Source organism: Pteropus alecto, unplaced genomic scaffold (assembly GCF_000325575.1).
Source record: "Pteropus alecto unplaced genomic scaffold, ASM32557v1 scaffold5, whole genome shotgun sequence".
NCBI lineage: Eukaryota > Metazoa > Chordata > Mammalia > Chiroptera > Pteropodidae > Pteropus > Pteropus alecto.
The window spans coordinates 16,874,068-16,880,244 of NW_006441953.1; positions in this window are offsets into that span (position 1 = coordinate 16,874,068).

Below are 6,177 nucleotides of genomic sequence, written 5' to 3' on the forward strand. Positions count from 1 at the left end.
GGGTAAATCTATTCTTAGATGGAAAATTAACAGCAGCAGTGAGTTTATCATAAACGCAGAAGGTGTCAATATAGGCTATCACAGTCAACCGTGTGCTGTCAAGAATGGGCCATACCAACAGCTGACTATCTTTAGAAATATTAAAGAATGTGGGTTTTGTGACACCTTATTAAAATAGCAAGTGCTAGGGATGGGATTAAACTACGATTTTTCTGAATCTTGACCTTTCCACAAGCACAAAGAAGAAAGGTAGACCTAGGTAGCTAGGCACTAATACTGGGTCATTCTAACTGTGCAAAGTGGGAAAATGTCAAATAATTCCTTCCTTTTCTCTTTCATGCCCAGCCAACTTATCACAGTTGTGTGAAGGATGGGTGCTCCTGAAGTCTCTCTCTATCCCCACTCCCAAATCCCCCTGTTCAGGCATCAATTTTCACTTGTGTACCTGAGTACTTTGGCAGAATTCCACAGCCAGAAATATAATAAATTCAGACTTCTGAGACCAGGGTGTGAAATGTGGCAAAGGATACTCAAGGGAGAAAAACAGTATTACAATTAGAGGAAGGGACTCAAAATCACCTTTACACATCTGTTTCTTAGAAAGATAGTAAGTACCTTATTAAAAGAGAAAAATAAGTGCAAATAATAATAATCTACTTTCAGGAGATGTGGGTATGGGGTGGTGATGTTGTACTCTTTATTTAAGGTAATAAATAACATCTATAGAATCTGGAGGACTTCAAAATATAATATTATGATTCAGACATTTTTCTTACTACATTAGGTTAGAATTTATTTTATCGGTTCCTAAGATGTATAGTGTACACTACTGACTCTGATACAAAGCATCTGAATTTCTCTATTCATTTTAGCTTGTAGATTTTTTTAATTGAAATTTTAGATCGAATCCATAAACCAACCAACCTGGCGTGACTTTGGTTTGACCATTTTCAATTTTTATCTGACAAATATGTAGTAACTGCCTATGAAAGGACATAATGTAGCATGGAAGCTACAAGGAAAGACTTTGGAATAGATGGCCTAGATTAAAATCCTGTTTTGAGCTTACTGGCACCTTGAACATTGGGACATCATTTAAACTTTCTGAGCCTCAGTGTCTTTACTTATACAATAGGAACGATAACAATTCTATCTGGCTCATAAAGTTATTGTGAGGATTAAGTGAGTTCATTTATGAAATACATCTTTACACATATAATTGCCCGATCAATGGTAGCTACTTTTCTCCATTATGTGCAAATATTATCCTAGGAACAAAACTGAGTGTTTACAAAGAAGAGATCAGAGAGATCTCACTACTTTCAACTTCGCTAATGAATAAGACATGGTTCCTCGCTTCAAAGAATAAGAAACACTAGAGAATGAAATATAAGCATTTAAGTCAAAGCTGCAGAAGGGAGTTTGAGAGATGTGAAATGGAATATGAATTTGTGAATAGAAAGCACATTCAGAGGGGTAATAGAAATAGAAGAGGGTGGGATATATTATCTGAATTATTAAGCTATTTCAGTTTTGTTTTTGAGTTGTAAAAATGTCACTGAATTAACTGTTTGGGAAACTGCTAGCAGTACTTTAGAGTTACTAACATTAGACGATTGTGTACTTACAGAGTCATCAGTTTTCCTTGGAGGAGTAAAGAAAACCACTATACTAGTTAGGTTAAGAGACTTTTCATTTCTAGTGGTATTAAGATCTACACTGTGAAGCAATGATGCTGTTTAAATAAAAACACATAAAAGAGCAGTGGATTTGAAATGAAAAAACCTGGGTCTCGCCCTGTTCTCTTGTTGACTATACATTTAATCCTTGGATTTTCCAATTCAAGCATTTCAGAAAGTAAGAGAGCTATTTTAATACAAACTTCTTTTGTAATATTAAATGAGATGACCCATATAAAAGTTGCTTGCAAAATCAAAATGCTTTCTAAGCTAAGGTGTTATCCTCTGAAAATGAAATCTAAGACCCAAAACTATCTGAAATCACCTTATAATATTATGTTTTTCTCACAGTCACACACATTACTTATTTTATTCTCATTAAACTCTTATGAGTGGTCAGTATGAATATTATTTTTCTTATTTTGAAGATGACAAAACTTGGATGTAAAAAAATTTGAATGATTTTACCATTAGCATGTGTCCTTAAGTAGCAGAGGCAAAACCAGAAAGCAAAGTCGTAAGATATAAAGTCCAGGCATGTTATCATACACAGACTGCTTCTTTATTATTTTTGGTAGTTTTCAAGAAATGCTGAAATACTAAGAAAGGACACGTCCCCTTCATCCTGTTTCCTCAGCACCTACCCAACAAGTGGTCACCGTCAGGCATGTCCATGATATTGCAGACAACTATAGCTTGTGACACACTATAGTCAGCCCGCGAATCACTTGACTCTCATGCACCCTGGGCCACTTGTTCTACATTCTTTTCAACTTTAGCTCCCATGATTGTACATTTGAATCAGAGTGGCACTGATGAGGGTCATCCTGGTGGTTATATTTCTGTAGAGAAATGTGTGTTAATAAGTTCCACTTTAGGCTTTAAATGGTTATATAGTAATTTTGCCACAAGTTAGAATAAACTGTCACAATGAACTAAGAATTGAAATTCAAATCAGGGGACCTGTATTCTAGGCCAAACTTAGTCCCTGATAAAATCTTCTAGAACTCAATTATGACATAATTATCATAGAAAACTTGTAATGGCCTTTATATTCCCTTTATGACTGTAAATTAGTTTTCTAAAATGAAAAGTCTCAGGTAGCATGTAAAAGATACTTGAACATATACTTAAAATAGACTGTACTGCACTATGCTCTACAATGTATAATACACTATATAAACAGAATTTATTGTTTCTCTTTTTCTAGTTCCTAAAATTTTATATAAAAATTTAGGCTAGCTGAATCTAACCAATCTTTAACTAATACAAATTAAACACAGGCAAATTGAAATACTTGTTTAAATTTTTTTAAATTCTTTTAATGAAGATATGTTTAAATAATTAGGTAAAATAAAAGATTGCTGCCTTAAAATACTACACTACTGTAATTAATTATTAACTGACTGGAATTTTTAGAAGTATTCAAAATAAAGTCATTCTCTATTTCAAAATGAAATACTTAGAAAAGTGTCCATTCTCCAAAAAGTTGTATATGTACTTAAAGCAATTCCAAGTGGAATCGCTAAAAGTATTATTTTCTTCAAAAGTTGAACCAAGTAATATTAGAATTTTAAAGTACTTTAAAGTATTATTTTAAAGTGCTATTAGAGTTTACAAGTGCTCAAATAACCCCCAAAATGTATGAAAAATGATAAGAATTTAACCTACTGTATATCAAACATTATAAAGCTATATAAATCAAATTAATATGGTATAACTTTATAAACAGACCAGAAACAGATATCCAAATATTAAATAGTTGATAAAGGACAAGGAGATATTTCAATTCATTGAAAGAAAGATGAATTATTTTATAATGTAATTGAAAAAAGTTTATCCACCTGGAAAAGAAATAATAATGTTCACTTATTATCTCTCATATACAACAGATAAATTATAAATGTGTTCAGGTCTCAAATACTGAAAAAAAAAAAAAAACAACTATGCAATTTAAGATCAGAAGAGCTTTTCTCTTTGGAATTTTTCCCTTCCTGCTTTTCTCTTCCTATTCTTCTTCCCTTCCCTCTCCCTTCTTCCTTGCCTTTCTCTTTTTTACTTCCATTCTCTCTCCTCACTTCTTTCCCTTTATACTTTCTTTTCCTCCTCTTTATGAAGAGATCTGGGTGTCAGAGACTATGAAGCAGGTGGCAGGCAGGCAAGGAAGCAGGACATGGGGAAGATCATCTACAGATACCAGTGCTCTTGATGGCCAAGAAAGCAGGGCATGGTGAAGAGGCAACAGTGTGCACAGCAGCAAAGAAATGGGACAGTGGGCAGTGGGTCATAAGAATTTGTTGGTGTTGCCAGTGACCAAGTGAATGGAGAGGAAGGCGTCTGACAGCCTAGGATGCAGCTTAAAAAGAGTGCAGAGGCCAAGAAACAAGGTGGCTGCCTCGACTGGGAGATGAGTAACATGAAACAAATAAGTAAAATGATCAAATAATATGTAAAAATATTGATTCTAATGTGAGCCAGGGGTTTCAGTGTTAGAGAAACATAACAGAAACATGAAAAAGAGAAACTGGAAAGAAACTGAGGTGTTGGGTTAGAATTATAGGTATCAGTATGAACTCTCAGATTTTATTTTCTAATAAATATGCACATACAGGTCTATATGTAATATAGGTCTAGATGTATATGTGGCCCTTCAGGTTCAGAAGAGACAGATGGAACTGAAATCTCAAGTCCAATGGAGGAGAGTCATTTGACATTTTCCCAGAATCCTTTTCTTCCTGATGATTTTAGAGACATGTTTTCTTCGTTTTAGCCGTTGGCATTAAATTCTAGCTCAAGTTAAGCAGGAAAGAAGTAGCATAGGCCACTGAACTTGAATCCTAATTTTGTCACTTGCCAGCTACTGCTTGGGTTTATTTGAAGAATTAAATGAGGTGAAACAGATAAATTATCTGCTTTTTTGGATGTAATGAAGTTAAAAATATATATGCTATCTGATTTTCAAGTAAATATCACCTCTATGATTCACACAAGTCTAGAGCTACCTAAAGCAGGGGTTAATAGCACTATTTTGCATGGAGGAAATGAGGCTGAGGGAAGTTAAATGACTTGAAAGTCAAACAGCTGGTGAGGAGCAGAACCCTGGACCAGGGCCCAAGTCTCCTTACCAATACCCCAGCAAAACAGAATCATATTCATTTTCACTTAATCTCAATATTTTCTAAAAAAAACAAAGGCCTTTTGCTGCATGATTTAAACATCTTAAATTTTTATTATTTAGTTAATTAAGCATTTCTCTGGCAAGGGTAGGATAGCTCGCTCTGGGGATCTCTAATCGAGGTGAATATCCCCTTGCTAAACTTTATTTTACAATTCAACTTATAATACCCAACAAATGATGAGAGGGGAAAAATGCTGTCTTCAGTACACCAGAATGAAAAAGTCCAAACTGGCATTTTGGGATATTTTTCCTTATCAAAGCAGTACACAAGCAGCGCATTCTGACCTATCAAATTGGAGATGTGTGGGCTATTGAGGTGTTGTTATGAGAAAGTGTGAAATAAATTTCCCATTGAAAACATGTTGATAAAATGTTGGCAGGTAAAAGCTCTGTGGCACAGAAAGAAAATGTCTTTGAAAATATCCAAGTGAATGGTCATGTTTTAAGTTAACAAGTAGTTGCCTGAAGTCTCCCTTGAAATCTGTGAACTGCTCATCTTGCAGATTGTTAGGAATTAGATTTCTAAAGCAAAAATGTCCTATGGCACAGAATAAGTGCAAAGATGTACCAAAATTTTTAATGTCTTATATAATCTTGTTTTGATTTAAACAAGAGTCTGATCTTATAATAAGATCCAATTAATATGATGCTGACAACTGCTATGTCAGGTAGGCAGAAGAATACAGCATGCATTTTTCACCTTTGACCAGAAGCTCATTATCTTTGCATGTATTTTTTTGCTTTTATCATCAAAGCACATTAGTGCAACAAAAGGAATAAATAAGGTGGTATAGCACAATAAATAAAGGCATGGTACAGGAGGTTAACGACGTGTTATAGTAAAATACGATCACCTTTCAGTGATGAGCATACCTTTCAAAACTTTAAAGAAGCACCACTGCATAACATAAAGAAAACTTAGTAAGCCAGTGTTTAGAATAGTGATACAAACTTGAGAAATTTCTAACATTTAGAACAAAAGGATATCTCAAATATTTCTCCCTCTCTTCTTCTCCCTCCCTCCCTACCTGTCTGTCTCTCTCTCTCACACACACACCCACATGCAGAAATACACATTGTATAATCAATAGTCATTAAGCTCTAACAATCCCAGTTACCATTCCAACGATCATTTTTCCATTTGTACATCTATCTATCTATCTATCTATCTATCTATCTATCTATCTATCTATCTATCTATATCTATCACTAATTTTCACTCTCATGCCAATGGTTTTGCTCTTCTTTGCATGGTTTACACTGGTCTACAGGGCGGAGGACACAATTCCACTTATATCTCTTCCTGCCTACCCTACTCAG